This window comes from Mauremys mutica, chromosome 25, assembly GCF_020497125.1.
Source record: "Mauremys mutica isolate MM-2020 ecotype Southern chromosome 25, ASM2049712v1, whole genome shotgun sequence".
Lineage (NCBI taxonomy): Eukaryota > Metazoa > Chordata > Testudines > Geoemydidae > Mauremys > Mauremys mutica.
Window position 1 is genome coordinate 5,250,897 of NC_059096.1, and position 23,382 is coordinate 5,274,278.

Genomic DNA, 23,382 nt, shown 5'->3' on the forward strand with positions numbered 1-23,382 from the left:
AAGTGAAGTGCACGGGGGTCACTCTGCCTTTTCACCGCTGGGATGGAGCGTGTGTGTAATTACTTGGATCTGACACACACACACACACACACACACACACACACACACACACACACACACACACACACACACACACACACACACACACACACACACACACACACACACACACACACACACACACACCAGCTGCTGTTTCCTCCCTGGTCCCTCTGTGGCAGGCTCGCTCACATAGGTGCCAGCGAGCTCAACAAGCCCAGAGGAAACCATGTGAACCCATGCCAGGGTCCCCAGGCGGTACATGATCAGGGTCGCGGGAAGCCAGGGTTTTAGCAGACACTCAAACCGTGTCCTCCTTTCCCAGGCTTGAAATGCTGCCGGTCTTTAATAATCACAACAATGACAACCTAGGACCAAATGCTGTGGTGGTGTAACTCCACTGACTTCAGTGGCGTCGGGCCAGCAGGGAATCTGAACCCCAAAATGCCATGACGTTGTATGATGAATGCCCATCTCTGGCCCAGTTGTCTCCAACCCCTTGACCAACATGAATTCCACCTCAGCAGCCCCCACCACGTCCCAGGCTTCCCCCATGCTGCAGATGGGGGATGCTTTGCCCTATGGTAGCCCCATCTGCCTGCCTCTGAAGCCCAGTGGCAGGAGGGCTTCTGATTTCAGATCATAGGTAGCCCTGCCATGGGCGCAGGGGTCGGGAGGAGATGACCTCTGGAGGTCTCTTCCGGTCCTACCATTCTGATCCAGTGGGGGTAGGGTCTGTGAGGTGTCAGGCATGTTTCACCCAGGGCCGCCTGTGCCTACAGCGCCATCACAGATCACAGTCTGCCTGTGTCACTTCTGCGCCCGAAGAGGTGCTACAAAATCAGGGCCTAGTCCTGGGAGGTGGCGAGCGCTCTCAGCTTGGGGCCTGGGAGCGGTGCTGTATTTGTTCTTTAAGCGGTGGGCTGCTTCCTAGCAGGCACAGTCATATTTCAATGTCCGTTTAACAGGCGGACGCACACACGCTGGACCGGATTCCCCCCGCTGGTGTAAATCAGCAGAGCTCCATCGACTTCCCTATTGCCGATTTGCACCAATGAGGGATCTGGCCCCTTCTTTTTAATCTAACCTGCCTCCCATTTAGGTGCTTTCTCACCTCCTCTGCCGGGGTTAATGCATTTTAGAAGATGCTTTTTAATAACTTATTAAAAGCTGGAGCTGCCACTGCAAATCAGTACAAAACAGAGCTTTAGAAATGGCTAAAACTCAGACCTGATCCAGTGGACTTGGCTGCTGCTGTGAGGGGGCATCTCCTTTTCACCCAGGAGGTCTCCGCACCTATCAGCTTTTTCTTTCTTTGGCCCAGACAGACGGTGTCACTTTGATGCCGAAACCAACCTGCTTAATGTGTTGAAAGTCTAAACGTGTTAAGGCCGGTTCATTTCCCACGCAGGCTTCCAGGCCTGCAGTCCTGTGGAGCATGCCCTCTGTGAAGCACTCGGGGCGATTCAGTTACATACCATCACTATCAAGGAACAGGGAAAGAAAGAAAGAAATATCAACCCGATAGATCCAAAAGCACCTGGAGCTAGAAAAACCCTGCCTAGTGCTCTCTCAATTCCCTTCTCTGCCTGCAAACCCCAGTGACTCGGTTCCTCTGGAAATTTAAATTCAGATTGGGGGTGGAACATGTTTGATCGGTTTTCAGCATCTGAGATTTTCTTTTTTTCCACTGCTGGGGTCATATAGAAACCTACTAAAATATCACCAGAAGAAATAGCTTCCTCTTTCCCCTGAGCCCAGAACTAACCCCCTTCCAAACGAGTTTTAACTGCACATAGGATGCATTCGCATAGTTAATTCCGCCCTTCTGAGCCTTTCGCTAAATCGAATATGATGCGTTAAATTAATCTGTTGCTGTGGGGTGTTAAACGCCGCCCAGAGGTGGCTGCATTCCAGAGGGGCTTTAAATGATTCATGTGTAGAGAGGGCCCAGTCCTGTTGTCCTGGCACTAGATTGGAGTCTTTTGCCATTGACTTCAGGGGGAGCAGGATCGGGGCCCGTGGTCTGCGAAGCTGGTTGGTTTTGATAGTGCTTTGAGATCCTTCTTCTGTAACGGTGCTGTGTGAATGCGTAGGCCGGGATTTTCGGAAGTGGCTAAAGATTTTTGTGCGCCTCACTTGTGATCCCTGAAAGGGGGCTTCATTCTCTCGGAGCCAGGGGTGGGGCCGTGCCGACTGAAAGTCAGGTCCCTTTCATCTGGATACTGCCAAATTGACATCCAGCCCAAAGGTCTTCCCTAATCACGGGCCCGATCCTGCCACCATTGAAATCAGTGACACAACCAATGTTGGTTTCAGGGGAGCAGAGTCAGGCCCTAAAATATCCCCCTCCCCCGGACTTAGGATTTTATTGCTTTAGAGATTCGGTCTCTATTGGTTTCAGGAGTTACTCATTGGTCTCTGTCTTACCCCACCCTGTCACCACTATTGGGCTGATTACAATCTGAATAGCAAAGAATCAGGTTCCAATGGGGCTTTAGAGTGAAGGGAAGCCCATTACCTCCCCAGCACTGCGAATTTTGGGGAGGAAGAGAGGGATCTGCTTGGTGCTCCATGGCAGTCGCTCAGCTAGGCTTGAATTTGTGGGGTTCCCCGTGGATCCAACCTGAGTGTTCCCCGGGCTGTTCCTTGAAATCCGCTGTTGCCCAGATACGACCACGAAACAAGCCAGGCTGGGCATGGAGTGTGGCTGTCTTTTCAGGCCGACTCCTGCCAAGGCAGGTCACGCCCTTACGAGAAAGCACTACGGTGTTCTGCACTAATGGTCTGACATTGACTAAGACCCCTGAGTTTGGGGGAACTCCAGCAGAGAGAGAGAGAGAGAGAGAGTGTGTGTGTGCGTGTGAGATTACACAGGGCAGAGCTGAATTGGGGTGCTTAACAGTTAGCTCCTTCCCTTTTGGAGGATACTTAAATCATCTCCGACTGGCCCACAGGAACTGTGTGTGTGCTGGAAGGTGAAAGCGCTGGAGAAACTGGGCCCCATTGGCAGCGGGTCCTGTGGGAAATCATTTGCTCACACACACTACAGGTCGAGAGGCTGATCTGGCATCCGCTGGAGCCATGGTTTCACTGGACATGGATCAGGCCCAGATGTTTGATGTCTGTTGAAATCAGCGAGAGTTAGGTGCTTAAACACCTTTGAGGGAACTGGGCCTCTGTCCCAAACCTGGCTCCTCGTTATAGCGTCACCGCCGTGGGTTGGCCCGTTGCTACAGTAATTTTCTTCTTAGCAGGCATCTAGGACGAATCTGGTGCCGGATCCATCCTTCCAGAGGGTGTGGGATAGTCCCTGTTACTTCTACAGTGCGCTCTATCCCGTGAGAACACAATAGCAATCTGACAGCCAAAGCTGGAGACCTCTTCCTTAGTTTTATTTGCTACGGGCTTGTCGAGACTGGGAAAACGTGTGTTGACGTAACTCCATGGAGGCAGGGGCGCCGGTGCAACCCCACTAACGTGCCGGTGCAAAACTGGGTTTGCACTAGTACAGTTTACCAGGGTGGGTTGCACTGGTGTAAGCACCAACTTGCACGGTTGCACGGGCCTGGTGCAAGGTAAATCTAAAGACAGACTGGCCTTGAGGCTAAACTCTCCTTGGAGACTTCGGACCTGATTCACTCCCTCGGTGTAAAATGAGGCGCACTGAAGTCAGCCGGGCTTGCCTGGTGCAATGTTACTCTGCAAAGAGCTTTTCTCTCCCTTGTTGGTATTAGCGGGCCGGGGCGGGGGGGAGGCGAGCAGCAGCAGCGTCTCCCTGACTCTTCTGTCTCTTGCACGGCCGTGGTTATTGTGGCTCCGCGCCCTTTCATCATCTCAGACTCAGCGGCAGGCTTTTCATTGGGAGACAAGTCGACTCAGGAAATCAGCAGCCCACCCGCCGCCCCTCCACGACGGGTGTTTTTTAACCAGAGGGAGCAAGCGGGGCTGTGTTGTGTGGTGTGCTCAGGAGATGGAAAAGGGGCCGGGGGTGGGGTGGGGAAGGCTGGGGTTCAGCAAACCCATTAACCAGCAAACTGCACTGTTGTGAAACTGGTCCATTAGGAGAGAAGTCCTTGTAGCACTGTGGTGGGGACGGTAGAATCATCCCCATTTTACAGACTGGAAAACTGAGGCACAGAAAGCTGGTGCTGTCCCAACCAGACAGGGAGTCACCAGACCTAGGGCGAGAACCCTGGACTATCCCATCCTAAAGCTCATTCCTCCAGCAGGCAAGGTGGTGGGTGGATGCTTTGGGGAGGGGGAAAATCAGATCTTTGGCTGGTGCAAATCGATGTCAGTGGAGCTGGGCCATTTTATGCCCACTGAGTGCTGCCCCCACTGGGAACCTGACCCCCCACCCTCCCCAAGGCTTTGTGGCTCTGTATTTGTAAATAAGGCCCCCCATGGAGTCCAACCTCAGCACTAGGCCACTGATTTCCACAGCCTTGCACCTGCTCCTGTATCCTAGACCCTTCCACCCAAATCGCTAGGACATGCCTGTTAACAGGGCAGATTCCGAGGCAAGGCCTATGCATGGGTGATTTAGGTGCTGGTAGATTCCCTTAGATCTACTTACTGAGCTGCAAGGCAGGCTAGAGACCTCTGTCTCCCTCTGGACAGACTTACTCACTTCTGAAATTGGCCCCAAAATATCCTTCCACCAGAGCACCTACATAATCTTCCACTCGCACCCACTTGCCTCCGCGTTCCCTGTGTCACTGCTTCACGACTCATCGCCGCCCCGGATCCTTCCATCTCCTATCCTTAGCAGCGAGCCGTGGCCCTCACCCCAGCCCACTCCTCCCCCTTCTGTTTCAGAACCACGCTCCTGTGGTCTCCACCCTGTGCTTAGCGTAGCAATATGATAGCGTGGTACGAGGCTGGGGAAGGTCTGAGCAACTAACAGTGTATTGCAACCTAGACAGAGGGTCCCCCCACCTTCAGGAATCATGTTCCTTGCAGAAGTAGCAGCGATAAGCCACCTCCTTTCCTAAGCAAGCACCTTTAAAGTAACCCAAACTTCCCAGTACAATTTAGCTTGATCTTTAGCTAAAAGCTGTGCATCAGGTCCTATCTGTATGTCAGGTCTGGCCTACAAATTAGATCGACTCAGCTACGCTGCTCAGGGGTGTGAAAAATCCCCCAAGGGACGGAGCTGCGTAAATCGAAGTCTCCATGTAGACAGCACTAGATGGGTGGAAGAATTCGTCTGGTGACCTAGGGGAGGTGGATTACCCACACCGATCGGCACAGGTAACGGCCACACTGCCGCTGTGGAGTTCTCAGTGTAGACAAGCCCTCCGAGTAGCTCCGTTGCCCCTGGTGTCGTGCGGTCAATTTTAAGCAGAATTCCCTACCGAAATCAAAGCAGGAATGTGCTGCTTAGAGAGACACCATCAACTCAAACTCCCGTCCATTTAAATCAAAGAATTTAAAAGTGGTTTCACATCCTACCCTGGAATCCCCCTGCAGTATTTTACCATCGTGTTTTCTTATATATAGGTAGAGAAGGAAGTGGGGAGAGAGAGAGATTTTTCTTTCCCCTGTAGTGTGTATAAAGACCCACACCAACAATCAGGGAAAATTGACTCTACAGGGGAAAACTATGAAATTGACTATAACAGAGGAAATGGTGAAACTGACAAGACACAGAGTGCCTCAAATGCACAAAGTAAACAATGTGGAAAAACATATAGAAATATGTGTTTTGGTTTTTTCCCCTCCACTTCCTCTCATTAACCTCATCAACCTGAGGTGTTGCTTGTAACAATATTAGTTTGTTTTCAAATCAGATGTTAGAGAGACGGAGGTGAGGGAGGTAATATCTTTTATGGGACCAACTTTGCTGAAAGAGACAAGCTTTTCAGCTACACAGACACACAGCTCTTTTTCAGCTCTATGACTCTCAGAAGCTTGTCCTTCTCACCAACAGAAGTTGGTCTGATCAAAGATACTACCTCACCCACCTTGTCCCAGGATATTAGAAAGCCCAACACAGCTGCAGCAACGCTTTCAATCGAATGTGTCATTTTCAAATTGATGAGGTGACAGCTCGCCTGAGTTGAAATCAACCGCAGAACACTCATCGACAGCAGCAAGGCCAGGATTTCATTTCACCCCTTTTGAAAACCAAGCTCTTTGGGGGTAGGGACTGTGTGTGTTTATGTAGGGCCTAGCACAATGGAGCACAGGTCTGTTTGAGACCCCCAAGGACTGTCTAAACGCAAAAGCAGTGTAGTTAAATTCATACAAGCCCCCTAGTGTGGATGCAGTTATACCAATAAAAAGGTGCTTTATGCCGGCATAACTAGTCCCATATGGGATGGGAAATAAATGATACCAGTGTGAAGCCAGATCTACGCTTGGAAGGTTTTACAGGTATAGTTTATTCCAGCCCCATAGTGCAAAATAATCTATGCCAGCAAAAGCACAATTTTGGCAATATGACTCTGTTTATGCTAGGGGCTTTTGCTAGCACAGCTGTGTTTTGTCCGGCGATCACACCTCTTCACACCCCTGCCTGACATGGATATGCCGGCGGATGTCTGTAGCGTAGATGTGACCTGAGTCACTTTTGTATCAATATACCTGCGTGCACGGTAGGGGTTGTATTGGTATAACTTGATCAGTTAAAAAAACCAGTCCCCTAACTGACGTAGTGGTATCAGTATAAAATCTGTGTCGTTCAGCTCCAAGGTAGTGCCTTGATACTGAGACAATATGGCCCTGGCTTCCAAGCGGTGGCCAGTCTTTGCTGGTGGCTTAAGCCAGGTTTTTTTTTTATACATCAGTCCTCAGATACATGCTAGAAATTAGGGTCTTAAAGCGTTCCTCTTTCGATGTTCTACGTGATATTTGCCGCCGGAGATAAAACAGTCCCCTGCAGAGTAACAGATTAAAATTCCAACCACATCAAAGTCCCCACGCACCCGAAACTCGCTTAAATGTGAAATATATTTATTTATAAACTTTTTGGGGGGCGGTTCTGCTGGGCGAGATTCTGAGCCGGCGTAAAATGACTTCTCTCCGTGGCGGCCCACGCAGCAGTGCCACTTGAGCTCAGTGGATAACTCAGCGCCGCCCAGAGGATTCAGGGAACCTGGGGAAAAGCGGGGGAGCTTGGTGCTTGTACTCACCCGGTGGCGGTCTGGGTCTTTGGCGGCGTTTTGGCGGTGGGGGGCCCTTCAGTCGCTCCGCATCTTTGGCAGCACTGAAGGGCCCCCTGCCTCCGAAATGCCGCTGAACACCAGGAGTGAATGAAGGGCCCCCCGCCGCCAAAGACCCGGACCGCCGCTGGGCCAGGGCTCACGGGGCCCCTGTGGGCCCCGGGACCTGGGGAAAATTGCCCCCCCCCGCCTCTTCCCTCTGGGTGGCCCTGAGATATTCCAATAAACTGGCCAGGTTGTCTCCTTAGTTGCTTGTCAGACAGAGAGGGACGTGCCATGCTCACGCTCAGGGAGATCAATGCCATTTCTGCACTAACGGCAAAACTAACAACCGGCGAATGCCCACAGTTACGTTAGGCAGGATAAACAGCGTAAGTGCTTTAAATCCTTCATATTTAAGGGCTAATCAAGCACTGGAAATAGCTATTGAATAACCTGCTCAATTTCGTCTTCAGTCTTTCTCCCTAGCACCCGTCGCCGTATTAGCGGAGCCCGGCCTCAATTATCGTGAGGGTTTCGTGCATCTTCAACCGCAGCATCTTGATTGGCCATTCAGTGGTTGGAGGTGTGATAGCAGCATACGTAGACACACCTGAGTTAGCTTTAATGTAGCTGTCTTTGATATCGGAGCAGCGTGGGCCGTACAGACTCACGCGGGACCCTCGGGTGGCGGGACCCTCGGGTGGCTAGCCCGTGCTGCTGTGGCTTCACTGCTGTTGCTGCCTGAGCTAACGAGATTAAAGCGAGTTCTGGCGTGGTCACGTGCTGCGATCGCACCTCTGATTGCCGTGTAGACTGGGTCTCAGAGCCCGAATAATTGGATCACGGGGTCTGATCGGCTCTGGTGATGCCTGTTTCTTACAGTGCCGATTACGCCCACCTTTGCTGCACTGTTTTGTCCTAACGAGGGCCTTGATTCAGCAGAGATCTTCAGCTCGATGGGACTTCAAAGCACGCGCTTAACTTTAAGCAGGTGCTCAAGCGCTTTGCTGAATGGAGGCCTCCTGGCATTGTGTTCCTTAAGTCCCAAAGTCATCTCATTCTTCTATTAACATTTTTTATTTACACTGAACTCCTCTTCCCACAAAGAAGCCGTCCCACCCTACCCATGAGAACTGGTGGAACAGAACATGAGCCGGGTCCTGCCTTTGTTTCACAGACAGGTTTTTATTTTTTGTATTTGTTTTCTGGAGCCTTCCCTCTGGGGCCCGCTGGAGAATTTTTAGGACAGTGACTTTAAAATGAGAGTGAGCCCATCGGGTGTAAGCTGTCGGAGGACCATCTTTTGGGTCTGTTTGTGCAGCACCTAGCAGTGGGGGGTCCTGGGCCGCCACTGGGGTGCCTAGTTGCTGCTACAAGACGAATAGTAAGTAAGAAGAGTGATGTCCTGGGAAGCTATATACGGGGGACGGTATCTGGTCTGCCCCAAAGCTTGGGGCTGTTCGGAGAGGAAGGTTTGGGCTCAGACCTAGCTGGAAAACAAACAAAAATGCTCCTTCCACGGGAGGGAAGAAGCTAAAAGAAAAGGGAAGCCACAGGGGTGGTGATCTGGATCTTGAAGGCGGCCTCTGATCTGAGGAGGGGATGGGCCCCTGCTCCCAGAAGGCTCAGCCCCCTACCAGGTCTAGCTTGAGAGCCTCAGAGACCTTAGGTGAACATGTGGGGCGAGGACAGTGGTCCTGGGCCGGAGCTGTGGGCTGCTCTGACCAAGCAGAAATAGCATTGCTGGCTGGCGTCCCCAGCGTGACGGATGATTTTCTTTCTCAGAGTAGTAGACGGGCAATTAATGGTATTGGGGGGGACACCACATGGCCTGAAGGCCAGTTCCCCAGTGGGTGAGGTGTAAAGAAGCCTATCTCTGAAGTCAGTGGACTTACACCAGCTGAGGACCCGGTCCTTAGCATGTTAGTTCTAACACGGATGAGAGCTAAGGAGGAGAATGTGCCTAATCACCTGGCTGGGCCTCCCTCCTGCCCCCAGAATTCCCACTGAAGTTGGGGTGAGATTGGGATCCACAGAGAAAGAGAGGCCATGTTCCAAACCCCCCCTCTCGCTCTCTACGGGCCGGCCTGTCCGTCCTTTCGATGTGTCGGGACATTCCCATGTGCTGGGTCCAGGTAGCGTCCCTCGGAGGTGTCCGCTGCATGACAATCTCTCTGCCTCTTCCCCAGGCACGTCCACATGGGGTTAGGCTGACCAGGGAGCAAGTGTCAAAAATCAGGACAGGAGGTGGGGGGGTAATAGGTCCCTATGTGAGAAAAAGACCCAAAAATTGGGACTGTCCCTATAAAATCAGGACATCTGGTCACCCCACATGGGGTCCCTCCTGCAAATTACCCCAGACTATCTGGTGCTTGGGCGTGCCCCTGTTGCAGCCCAAGGTGGGCGTGGTGAGGAGTGGGGAACAATTACTCTTTGCTGGGGATCAGCCAGTCCTGGACCAGCCCCCCGCTGTGCTCGGTGCTGTACAAACGCTGAACACACAGCTGGCCCCTGCACCTAGTCTCTCCCCTCTCCTGGCACAGGCTGGCCCGCTGATGCGCTTTCATTGTGCGGAGAGAGGCTGGTTCTCCCATGGGGCAGCCTCCTCTTCGGTCTCATTGGTGTCGGGTCTCGTAGGCAAAACGTCCCCCACCCTCTCGGAAACGCCCTCCCTCCGTGCCCCGCTGCCTCCCAGCAAGGCGGCAGGTGGGCTGAGCCCGCGCCGGCTGCGACGCACCAGCCCTCCGTGGAAAATGTGACTCAGCTGCCAGAAGATGCTCAGTTCTCAGGGCCAGTTAATTTTTTTTTTCCTGACCCTGCTCCGATCCCCTTAGGAAAAAGCAGGAGATGCTGGAAACGGGGGGCCGGTCCCTGCCCGCTCATAGCTCCTGCTGATGCTAATGCAACAGTACAGCACAGTGGGACTTTTATCTCCAGTGCACACGCTCCTTCCCCAACCCCCTCATCTCTCCCCCCCCCAATGCTTGGAAGTATTGCAATGATGCAAAGCAGCAGCGGGTGTCCCCAAACCTGCCCCGAAGTCCTGCCAAGAAATTAACCCTGGTCCAGTCCCTTTAACCTATGTCTCCGGGGGGGGGTTCACTCTGGCTTGGGGAATCTGTTGTCATCTGGGCCAGATCCGGAGCTGGTGTAAATCAGCCTAGCTCTGTGGAAATCAATGGAGCTGCTTTGATTTCCACCGGCCGATCTTGCTCGTTAAGGTTAAGCTGAGATCAGGGCCAGATGGTGTTTGTAGGATGATAGCATTGGGTGTGGGGGGGGAGGCAGAGCCCCCACGGAGGATCAGAGCCCCATTGCGCTAGGGGCTTCACCAACACCGAACAAAAAGAGGGTCCAAGAGACAGCGGCTGGATGCCGGTGGGGGCGTACGAGGGACCGGCACCAGCTGCCTCGCCAGTGTCAAGTTTTTTGTAGGATCGAGGCAAAGGAGAGAGTTGAGGGAATTATAGGAGAACAAAATTCCCCTTCGTCAGCAGAGTGAAGGCCACCAGGAAGATGGCCAAGGAGGTGGCGTCGGGGGTGTTTACTGGGGCAGCGTGGAGGAGAGCACAGAGGGGCTTGTTTGAAAATGTAACACGTCGGCGTGGGGGGGGCTGGCACCCCCTGCGGGGAGCTGACATTTCAAGGAGATGATGGTTAGGGTGGGGACAGGCCCTGAAGGCCGAGAATTGAAAGGGAAGGCAAATCGCTCATGTTTGAAGTGCTGGAGAAAGGGGGAGCCGGGGAGAGATCCAGAGAGAGCGGTGGGGTGGTCAGTGATGCCGTTCGCAGCACGGAGCAAGCCTGCGTTGGCCGGGGCCACGAGATGGTGAGAGTTTTAGCCGCACGGATGGAGAGGCCGGGCCGTGGCTTCTCCCGTCGGCGTAGTGAATCCACCTCCCCGAGGTGTGTCACAGTGCTGTCTACACGGGGGGTTAGGTCGGTAGAACTGCCTCGTGCCGGGTGTGGATCTTTCACCCCCCTGATTGACGTGGTTATCTGTAGTGTAGACCATGTGTGACTAAGCCGTCCCCTTGTGTGCAGGTGTGGCCAGGGCTGTGCCGGCAGGAGAGCGTCTCCCGACGACAGAGCGGCTGCCTCTGGCGGAGGTTGGGTTTATGATGCCGACGGGAGAGCTCTTCCCCCGTCGACATGGTGCGTCGTCACCAGCTAGCCCTTAGGGAGGTTCTGCAGAAAGAACTGGCAAGATTTAGACCTAGCCTGGATGGGAGGCTCTGGAGAGAGGGCTGCATTTTGGCGCCTGGCTGGCAGGGAGAAAGTGGGGAGATCCTATGAAGCGGGAGAAATGGAGGGGTGGGGTGGGGTGGGGGGGTCGAGGGAGGAGGGGGGGTTGCAGCTGGGATTGCAGGCATGGGAGTCGGCCAGGTTGGAGAGGCAAGGTTGCTTGGTAGGGAGAGGGCGGAACTGAAGGAGGAGAAGATGGCATCGCGGTGGAGGAAGGGCCACAAGGTCACAGGATTTCTGCCAGAGGCACAAGGGCAGGAGTGGAGGAAGCAGGTGCTGGGTTTGGCCAGGGCTGGGGGCTGCCAGGGCTGGGGTCTTGCAAAGAGAGAGAAGTCAAGGGTGGAGGGACGTGGCGCAGGGAGGGGATCAACCCCAACTCTCAGTGGCAGTGGACGTAGGGTGGGGTGGGAAATTTAGTCTTTTAAAGTCGGTGGCGCTGCTCTGGATCTTGCAGGGAGGAGATTGGGACTCTGTGTCCATTGAAGATGGGGGCCACTCCGGATTTCCACTGGGGTAGCAGTGGTCTGGGTGACACTAAAAATCTCGATTGACATAGTCACTGCTCTCGGGTGTGAAAAATTCACACCCCTGAGGGCTCGGCTGACCTAGCCCCTGGTGTGGATGTGGCTGGGCTGGGGGAGGGATGCTTCCCTCGACCCCGCTAGGGGAGGTGGAGTTCCTACAGCCCCCCAGGGTGGGACTGTGCTCTGGGGTAATGGCAGCATGGCGTCAGCCTGCAGAGGAGACCAGTCCTGAGCTGGGCAGCCATTTCCAGGGGAGTCGGAAGGAAGGAAGGTTCCTGCTCAGATGAGCTGAGGTGGAGACGGAGCTGATGTAGGAAGAGGTTCAGGAGCAAGGTGAAAGACCCGCTTCATGAGGGGTGAATGGCTCCCGGGCCTCCTGCCCGTGTGCCTGGGATCTGGCTTAGCCTGGTGTTCCGACACCTCTGGGATTAAAAGCAGGCACCTGTGTCTTGGGAGGAGGTGAAGGCACCTGTGCCAGGGATGGGAGGAGATTTCCTTTAGCTCTTCCTCCTTCTCCAGGCGCAGTCAGTCCCTTGCCGTAGGGACCGTCTGCAAACAAACAGGAACTGCTCTCAGTAGGGGCTGCGAGGAGACACCGTTCTGCTGCGCAAGCTCAGCCGTGCACCCCTCAAATGCACCCACTAGGGGTCAGGCTTCTCCACGCCCCATGGCCGAGGACACAGGGTATTTTACGCTCCCCCACTCCTGGAAGGTTTATCTGCAGCTGGGATCGACCCCCCCCCCCCCCGCCCTAGATCTGGGGTGGGCAAACTTTTTGGCCCAAGGGCCGCAGTGGAGTTGCAAAACTGTATGGAGGGCCGGGTAGGGAAGGCTGTGCCCCCAAAACAGCCTGGCCCCTGCCTCCATCTGCCCCCTCCCACTTCCCACCCCCTGACTGCCCCCCCCAGGACCCCTGGCCCATCCAACCCCCCTCTTCTCCCTGTTTCCTGACTGCCCTGACCCCCACCCCCTGACAGGCTCCCCGGGATCCCCACGCCTATCCAACCACCCCCTGCTCCCTGTCCCCTGACTGCCCCGCCTCCCAGTACCTCTGCCCCATCCAACTGCCCCCTGTTCCCTGACCGCCTCCCGGGACCTCCTGCCCCTTATCTAAGCCTTATCTTATTGGAAAGCCTGGGAGGTGGGTGGGCGCAAGTGCGGAGGTGTGACTGTGAGGGAGGGGAGCCGGGGCGAGCCTCCCCAGCTGGGAGCTGGGCAGGATGGTCCCATGGGCCGGGTGTGGCCCGTGGGCCATAGTTTGCCCACCTCTGCTCTAGATCATTGTGTTACGTGAAGGGCATGGCCACGTGGCTTTCAGTAATGTTTAGATTTAACTTCAGCCGTTGCTTCCTGTAGATTTTTGGTAGCTCATCACAGCCCAGTCCCCAAGGGCGGGTATTGGACTCCTGCCCTGAGGCAGGGCGGCTGTCACCGAAGAGTCAGACTTTGCGCTAAGCAGGCGAAGAACCCAGAGTCTCGCACCATCAGGCAACCACCGTGTCTCCTGCTGAGTCAATGTGTGGTGGTGGTGGGGCGGGGGGGGGGGCGATCCTGCAGTGTCCCTTGTTGACAGTTCGGGGGTGGGGTGGGGGGAGGATCCAGCAGTCATGTGGGATCTAGATGCAGCCACATGCAGGAGGAGACATTTAAATAGGAAGGCCTAGGTTAAAATAGCCATCCTGACTCACTGCGGCCATATTCCAGATTTACCCAGTAGGGAGCGGGGGCAGGTTCCCCCTGGCCCTCCATTTACACCCGCGGAAAGTGGATGGAAAACGCCATCAAACGAGCCAAGTTCTCAGCGGGTGTAAATCGATGTGGCTTCTTTGAAACCAGGGGAGCTGCGTTAGTTTCCACCGGATGAGAGTCTGGACCATTGAGTTTAAAAAATCAGCGACCGAGTTTCTGCTTTCAAGCGCACACGTTTGCATAAGGCCCCGGCCAACACTGGGGGGAGAAAACCTGCCTCTAATATCTCCCACAATGTCACCAGACCAGCGGATTATTTTTAACTCGTGCTTTGAAAAAATTGTCTAAAACCACCTAAAATCTCCCCTTCTGCTCGGCTCCAGAATTTAGAAACGGCCCATCTGGCCGTGTATGAACAAGCATTTCTTCAAGCTCTGTGGCACTTCTCTTCCTGTCCGAAACCGCTGCGCAGCATTACTGGGTGCTATTATGGCCTGTTGAACTGTTTCCAGTGGCTTTGGATCAAATCCTTACACAGCTGCTGGGCTCCCTGCCAGCGGTGGCTGCATTCCAATGGTGGGTAAGGGGCTCGGGGACCCATGCTCGATGCTGCGGCATCGACTGTGGATTGACTCCGGTGTCGGCTGCCCAATTTGTGTTGCTTTTAGAGACCCTGCGATTTCTCCCCTTTAACCCCAACCAGCCGTGGACACATTTGGATCCTGTTCTGGGATTGGATTTTATCACTTATGCCCACAATGCGTTATTACTTGACTTCCATTAAATCCATCAGAGCCAAACCTCCCACGGAAACCAGTGAAATGTGTGTGTGTGTGTAGGTTACCAGTGATATTAGTGAGCCACATAACGCGTAGCAGAGAGCAGATATTAGACAGATCCTCCCTGCCGCAGCACCCCAGCTCCCCGCCCCCCCGAGCTGTTACTGACCAACCCAGGCTGAGGGCGGCCGCACCCCCCGCTCAGACTGTCACTCGCCCGGGAGATGTGTGCTACATTTGAACCCTCAGTCAGAGAGAGGGTCCTGGCGCCGTACTGGTTTGGCGAGAGCTTTGCAGACGTTCTCTGCCTGGCACAGCTCTGCATGTGTATCCCCTGCCTCTACTGGTGTTCCCTGTGATCCCCTCCAGGTGGTCACCCTGTCGAAGTCTATGTGAAGGGAAGAAGAAAGTTTTGTTTGTGGACATGCTCATGTGGTCTAGTGGTTAGAGCAGGGGACCGCGCATCAGGACAGCTGGGTTTGGGAGGGAGTGTGGTCTAGTGGTTAGAGCAGGGGGGACTCCTGGCTTCTGTTCCTTGGGTTGGGGGGCTGGTGGTCACAGACAGGCTGGACGACGGATTCTATTTCAGGCTGTGGTCGGCGTGCAGAGGCCTGAGGCAGGACTCCTGGGTTCTATCCCCAGCTCTTTCTCTGTGATCTTGGGCCAGGACACCACGCTTCGGTTTCTTTGTCTTTAAATTGGGGTAGCCAATTGGGAGATTGTCAGCTTTCATACATTAGTCTTTGCAAAGTGCTTTAAGATCCTCAAATGAAAGATAAGGGGAAGGGTTGGAAACCTGCTGAAATCGGAGTGTTCAGGAACATCCACACAGTTGTTTAAAAGAACACAACCTTCAAGAACTGCCTGGTCACACCCGTCCGTGTGCCTCTGGCCAGCCAGCACTCTGTAGATGGGGACCAGACAGCAATGGTTAGGAGAAGGACATTGAACGATAGAGCTGAGAGGGCTGGTTCTCTGCTCCGCTGCCGTGATGTAGTACAGAATCCGGCGTCTTCGTTCCGAGGTCCGGCTCCCTGGCCACTGTAAATCAGCGGAGCTTCTCTGACGTCAGTAGCGCTACTGACGTCAGTAGGGTTTTCGTTAGCGGTGGGCAAAAATTTTCAGCTGAAAGTCTCGGGGCAAAAACCGCGCGAGCGAACCATTCGCAGGTTGCGTCAGCTTCACCAGATTGTTCGGCGGCGGGTGGGGTGGGGAGTGGGGGAATCGCAACGTTTTGATTCAAATTCAAAAATATTTCAGAATGCTCAAAATCGAAACATTTTGGGCCAAACAAACCCTTTGTTCGACCCCCAATGGTTGGTTTTTTTTTTTTAACCTTTCAAAACTGTTTGTGTTAAACCCGCTGCCTGTTCATTTCATTGGGTGACCCCTGGTTCTTGTTATGTGAACGGGTAAATAACACTTCCCTATTCACTTTTCTCCAGCCTCCTCATGATTTGATAGATCTCTTTCATATCCCCCCTTCGTCATCTCTTTTCGAAGCTGAAAAGTCCCAGTGTTTTTAGGCTCTCCTCATACGGAAGCCGTTCCATCCCCCTCGTTGTTTTTTGTCGCCTTTCTCTGTCCTTTTTCCAATTCTAATACATCTTTTGTGAGCTGGGGTGACCAGAACTGCATGCAGTGCAAGGTGTGGGTGCACCATTCATTTATATAGTGGCATCGTGATATTTTCTGTCTTATTTCTCTATCTCTTTCCTAATGGTTCCTAACCTTCTGGTCGCTTTTTTGACTGCCGCTGTGCATTGAGCAGATGATCTCAGAGAACTGGCCCAGATCTTTCCTTGAATGGTAACAGCTAATGTAGACCCCATCATTTTGCATGCATAGTTGGGATGATGTTTTCAATGTGCATTACTCTGTGTTTATCAACACCGAATTTCGTTTGCCATTTTGTTGCCCGGTCACCCCGTGTTGTGAGACCCCGTTGTAACTCTTTGCAGTCGGCTTTCGACTTAGCTGTCTTGAGTCATTTTGTATTGTCTGAAACTTTGCCACCTCATTCCTTACCCCTTTTTCCAGACCACTTATGAACGTGTTGGACAGCACTAGTCCCACTACTGATCCTTGGGGGACCCCGCTATTCACCTCTCTCCGCTGTGAAACCTATTTGTTCCTTCCCTTGGTTTCCTATCTTTTAACCCAGTGGTCCTCAACCTTTTAGTCTGGCGGGCGCCAGACGAAGGACCATGGTGGTGGTGGAGCATCCGCCGAAATGCCACCAAATTTCTGCGGCGACGCCTCTCGATGACGTCCCTTGTCAGCGGCAAGCGGCGTCATCGAGAGGCGTCGCTGCCGAAATTCGGCGGCATTTCGGCAGATGCTCCACCGCCGGCCAGGACGCGGGCGCATTTTAACCATTTACTGATCTATGAGAGAATCTTCCCTCTTATCCCATGACTGCCTACTTTGCTTAAGAGCCTTTGGTGAGGAACCTTGTCAAAAGCTTTCTGAAAGTCCAAGTGCACTATATCCACTAGATCACCCTTGTCCACGTTTATTGATACCCTCAAAGAATTCTAATAGATTGGTGAGGTATGTTTTTCCCTTCCCTAACATATCGTGTTTATCTATATGTCTGATCAGTCTGTTCTTTGCTATAGTTTCCATCAATTTGCCAGGTACTGAAGTCAGGCTTACTGGCCTATAATTGCCAGGATCACCTCTGGAGCCTTTTTAAAAAATCGAAGTTAGATTAGCTAAACACCAGTCACCTAGTATAGAAGTTGATTCAAGCGATAGGTTACATACCACAGTTAGTAGTTCTGCACTTTCATATTTGAGTTCCTTCAGAACTCTTGGATGAATGCCATCTGGTCCTGGTGACTTCTTACTATTTAATTTATCAATTTGTTCCAAAACCTCCTCTACTGACACCTCATTCTGGAACCGTTTCTCAGATTTGTTGCCAAAAAGAATGTCTCTGGTGTGGGAATTTCCCTCGCATCCTCTGCAGTGAAGACCGATGCAAAAAGTTCATTTAACGTCTCCGCAAATGTCTTCTTTGAGTGATCCTGTCGCACCTCAATCAACCAGTGGATCCCATTGATTTGTTTGGCAGGCATCCTGCTTCTGATATATTTAAAACTAACAGCAAAATTTTTGTGTGCGCCTTTTACTAGTTGCTCTTCAAATTCTTTTCTGGCCTGCCTAATTATATTTTTTACTTGACTTGCCAGCGTTTATGTTCTCTTCTGTTTTCCTCAGTAGGATTTGACTTCCAATTTTTAAAACATGTCTTTTTGTCTCTAACCATCTCTTTAACTCTGTTTACCATGGTGGCATATTTTTGGTCCCTTTCCTGATTATTATTAATTTTAATTTTTTTCTTTTATTTGGGGCATATATCGTTTGAGCCTCTCTTATGGTGTTTTTTAAAAAGTTTCCATGCAGTTTGCAGGCATTTCACTCTTGTGAATGCTCCTTTCAATTTCTGTTTAACTGATCTCCTCAGTTTTGTGTAGTTCCCCTTTTTGAAGTTAAATGCTGCTGTGGTGATTTCCTCTGGTACTCCCCCCCCCCCCCTGCCCCGGATGTTTAATTTAATTACATTACGGTCGCTATTACTGAGCAGTTCAGCTATATTCACCTTTTGGACCAGTTGGGAAGCAGCCATTAATGGTGTCTAGAGATTTTTATCTCTGCATCTCTTCCTGAGATGACATGTTCCCAGTTAATATGTGAATAGCTGAAATCCTCCATCATTATTGGAGTTTCTGTTTTTGTGGCCTCTCTAATCTCCCTGAGCATTTCACAGTCACTATCGCAGTGGTTCTCAAACTTTTGTACCGGTGACGTCACGACCCCCAGTTTGAGAACCCTGCACTATCGCCATCCTGGTCAGGTGGTCAGTGGTATATCCCTACTGGTATGTTCTTCTTCTTCGAGCATGGAATTTCTATCCGTAGCGATTCTATGATGCAGTTTGATTCATTTAAGATATTTGCTGTGTTTGACTGTTCTCTTTCGCATATCGTGCCACTCGCCTGCCAGCATGACTTACTTTGTCATTCCTAGACATTTTGTACCCTGGTGTTACCCATTGATTATCATCAGCCCCCAAGTTTCTGTGAAGCCTATTCTATCAATATCCTATTTCATACCAGGCTCTCAAGTCCACCCATCTTTAGGATTTAAACTTCTTGTGTTTGTATTCAAGCACTTATAACAATTGTCAATATTTAGTTGTCTGCCTTCGTGTGATGTAATCAGAGGTGAAAGTAAGCCGGTCCGGTACGGCGTACCAGCAAGAGCCAGTACACCGTGCCGGACCGCACCGGCTTCCACGGCCGGGATTTAAAGGGCTCAGAGCTCCCGCGGCGGCCGGTGCCCCGGGCCGTTTAATTTCCCCCTGAGCCTCGGGGGGCTCCCAGGCACCTCTGCAGCTGGGAGCTCTGGGCTGATTTAAAGGCCCAGGGGCTCCCAGCCACATCTGGTGTCCCATGGCCTTGAAATCTTGAGGCCACGCCTCTTCCGTCTGAGGCCACGCCCCCTCAGGACTCCGGCAGTACCGGTAAGTCCTGTAAATTACTTTCACCGCCTGGATGTAATTGAATGGGATGATTTTGCCAGCCTGTTTCTCTTCAGCTCCTATCAGTACTTTATTAACTTCTATCATTATAATATTATGATTTATTTGTATTAAAGTAGCACCTAGAAACTCCAGGCAGGATCAGGACCCCATCGCACTAGGCCCTGTACGAACACAAAGTGGAGTTACTCCTTATTGACACCCATGCAACCAAGATCAGGCCCCCTGTGTACATGGGCTGGGAAACTGGTGTAAGTTTCAAAGCGGTGTAGCTTGCACCACTGACCTGCTCCACTCCAAAAGTGGCTTCATTTCAGTGCGTAGGTGCTGCTTTTGGCTCCATGTAGGATACAACGCAGGGCCTGCTCCAGCTTCCATTGCACCGAGACCAGGCCTGAGAAGCCCCAGCCCCACCTGCCCCATACGCATATGGGGCAATACGTTGCTGACACAGCCATGAAAACGGCACCCTCGCACTCCTGTCACCACAAATCCGCGGCCTGGGGAGACAGAAGCCACACGCTGCGAGGGCTTGTTCCCTCGGCACAAAGACCACGTCTGACACAGTTATTGGGGCGAGATCCTTCTGCCCTGGGAGCAGAGACCTTCCTGGAGAGCAGCAAAGCACTCACGCTCCCCAGGCCCCGGGAGCTCGGGGCAAGCATTTGGGAAATTCATTTGCCTAATCGAGCAAGGAAAGCTGGCAGGAAACCAGCATAATCTCCCAATGCCTCGCTGAGATCCTGCGAGTGGATTCCCAGCTGGCGGGAGCTCCATTGAACTCTGCTCAGGATCCAGCCGGCTTTGGTCTGTGAAAGTTGGGGGCACCAAAGATCTTAAGACCCGAGGCAGCCGCTCAGCTCAGTGTATCCCTCCCACCCCCGCCGCCCTGGTCTGCAGCGAGTCACCATGGCAAGGCGCCGGCACAAGTGTCCCGGTGCAGGAGGGGTGTAACCGATCCAGGACACCTCCGAGCTGAAATAAAACCAACGCTCCCATGGGAAAGGAACCCCCCGGCTGTGTGGGGCAGACTCAGCTGCAGGAGGAGAATGGATGTGTGATGGGAGAGGCCTGGCTGAAAGCGGGGCAGCGGGTCTGGTTTAAGGTAGTTCAGGCCCAGATCAGAGCTTTTGAACAGCTCCAGATTTTCAGGGCGCTTTGGATCCAGGGTTTTAGTTTGAGCCCGTGGCGATCTTGGCCGCAGAAGGGTTGGCAGGGTAGAGGGAACGTGGACCCAGCTGAGGAGCATTATAGATGCCAGCGTGCTGCGGGCAGGTGGGCTGTACCAACTTCCCCCTCCCTTTGCAGATGCTCCACCACCCTGACCCCCTGCTTCCCCAGCCCTGTGCTCCCGCTACACCCAGCAAACCCCCGGCTCTCCGGGGGCTTCTAACTCCGAGCCTGAGGTTTGCTGCCTTTCAGATCTGGAGCTCTGGCTCTGGCGTCCCGGAAAGCTCATAAACCCCCAGGCCCGCTCTTCAAGGGTCATGATTAAAACATGGAATTTCAGACCTGGCCGTTTCTTTGAGAAACCCAGGGAGCGCTCGGCTTTCACAGGGAGTCGGTATTTAAAAACACCTGGGTCTTGGAAATGGTTTAAACCCCCCACCCCCTGGGTCCCAAACCAGTCGGAAAGGTGAAACCGTTTGTGTAACGTTTTTTACACAAGTCTGGGCTTGGACATAGGCTGGGGGCATGGGTCAGGCTGGGGCCAATGGGGCAGGTTAGACACGGCATGGGGCAGGCTGGGTGCTCAGAGGCGCCCCCCACTGCTCAGTAGTACAGGAGAGGAGACCTGGGATGAGGGTCTCCGGGAGGTAACCGAGGGTGAAAGCAGGCAGAAGAAGTGACCTCCGAAAGCCATTTGCTTCCCACGACTCCCAGGGACGCCCCAGGGCTGGTCTCTGAGCAGTGGGGAGGAGGATTTCCATGCAGAGGGAGGGGAGGGTCCCGGCCCCCCCCAGCTCCGACTCAGCCCTAGGAGCGAGCCCTGGGCCGGGCTTTCCGAAGCCGTTTCTGAGAAGTGGGGCCCTGCTGCCCGGTCGCCCCTGGCCCTGCGATCACTCCACCCCGGGCCCTGCTTTATCAGAAACGCCGGCGCTTCGAGGAAACCCAGAGCCCGAAGGCTCAAGCCCCTCCTGGTCCCGCCCAGCGTCCCCCTCCCACGCCAGGGGCGGGGGCCTGTCAGCTTTGAGCATCATGCGCTGTGGCAAGCGCGGGGAGGGAGCGGAGGGAGGGAGGAAGGAAGTGAGAGAGACCGAGAGAAGCAGAGGAAAGAGAGAGAGAGAGAAAGGAAGAGAAGAGCAGCGGCGGGAGGGGGAGGAAGAGGGGAGCGCAGGGCGGGAGAGAGATCCCTGAAATGATGGGGAGAAAGCCGGGCTGGGCAGGTCGAATGCAGCCTGTGGGGCAGGAGGGAGCTGCCCTGGCCTCCCCATGCCAACAGAGCGGTACCAGCGCGTCTGCTTCTGGCGGGGCTCCTTCCGCCCCCACTGAATCCACGTTGCCCCCCCCATCCCCTGGCTCCCTGCCCCCCCCCCGGCTCTCAGCTCAGACAGGATTCGGGGAGCCCGGCACCAGGTCCCAAAGCGCCCTCTGGTCCCGCTCGCGGCCTCCGGCAGAGAGAGTCGGGGATGAATATTTCAAGGGGGCCGTTAATGTTTAAAGAGCAGCACTGCACAGGGAGCACACGCCTGCCTGAGTGCGGCTCATCGTGCGTGTGTGTGTGTGTGTGTGTGTGTGTGTGTGTGTGTGTATGCATGCGCGTGTGCGCAGCAGGTTACCTGTGACTATGCTGGTGATCACTTGTGCACATCCGTGAGTGTGCCCGTGGGGACTGTGTGCGTCAGTTGGTGTGTGAATCTGCGCGTACGCACAGTCGGGGCGTTGTGGGAGTGCCCCAGGTGTGCGTATCCGTGGACGTGGGCATGGCGGATTGTGCACACACACTCTAGGGGTGCCCTCAGTGTGTGTCACTATGGCTTGGGTGTGCGTGTGCATATACGCTGTAGGTGCTGAGTGGGTTACGATTGTGTGTGTTTGATTGTGTGGGGCGGGGGCTGGCTCAGAGTGTGTGTGTGTGTGTTTGTGTACATACCACAGGGTGTGTGCTGGGCTCTGGCTGGCCCCAGGATATTAGAGACAAGGTGGGGGAGGTGATATCTTTACTGGACCAACTTCTGTTGGTGAGCGAGACGAGCATTCGGGCTCCCCAGCGTCCTCCAAAAGCTGTTCCTCCCCCCACACAGAACAGAGGTGCAGCTGAGTGCGTCCCTCTCCTGTGGGGCGGGGGTGGGGTTGCTGCCTGTCGGGCCATGCACACCCCAGGTGCACCGAGACTCCCCGAGACCCAGCAGGCTGGGCTGTGGGGAGCCGCCCTTCCTGGGCTGCCCTGGGCTCCGGTGACGTCTGCTTCACCCTGTTCCTGGAGCCTGGCACGTTGCAAACAGTCAGGTCGGCCGGTTAGAAACGGGCAGGTGCTTTGACCAGGGCCGTGCGTGGCCTGGACCCTACTGGCTCCCCGCCCTTGACCCGTCTTTTATTCACTAGCTAGTGCAATATTCGCACGCTCTCCCCTCTGCTCCCCTCCACGTGCGGGGCTGGGGGTGGGGCGGGGGGTCATAACTGATTGACAGATTGTGGGAGCTCTGGAGAGAGTCTCTGGGCAGCCCAGTCCGTCGCCCATTTAAACCAGCAGGGGAGGAGATTTGACCCTGGCGCAACTGACGACAGCTTGTGTCCTGTGGTCCTCAGCTCTCGGCTTCACCAGGAACATGAGCAGGACCGGAGGGGGTTCAATTCTGCTCTTAGTCTTATTATGATTAGTTGTATATTGTGGTAGCACATAGGAGCTACGGACCAGGCCCCTGTCACGCTGGGTGCTCTACGAACAGAACAGAATGATGGTCCCTGGCCCCAAGCGCGTACTTCGCTCCCCCTTACAGCAGCGCTCCTGAGTCCTCCCAGGGGGAATTCGATCAGAATCCCAGGCTCGGCAGCTCGGGCATTTTTGCTCTGGCAATTTGCTCCTGATTTTGGTGGTTCTGAAAGCCCCAGCTCCAGGAGTCCAGTGATGATGTGAGACTCTCGGCTTCCCTTTAAAACAAAAGAACAGTAAGTTTCCAGCTGTCATGGTGGCAGAGAGAGGCTCAATGTCATGAATCCCCCCCCCGACACACACACACACACACACACACACACACACACACACACACACACACCCCACCCTCCTAGGCTCAAAATCCAGAAGGCAAATAAAAAAAGCATCTATTTTTTAAATTTTAATTTCAGGAATTTTTAGCCACTCTCATGCCGGTGGGGGGGGGGCTGGTTGATGACTTTTGAATGGTTGGCGTGGGCAAGGCTGGAATGGGGCCAGAAGGGTTGCATCAGCGTGACTGGGCCTGGTT

The 23,382-nt window shown here is 53.7% G+C and overlaps 1 protein-coding gene across 1 annotated transcript in view; it reads left to right on the forward strand.

Moving 5' to 3' along the window:
• Positions 1 to 23,382, forward strand: part of TBX21 (T-box transcription factor 21) — a 33,712-nt gene that overhangs the window by 1,610 nt on the left and 8,720 nt on the right. The window lies entirely within an intron of this gene.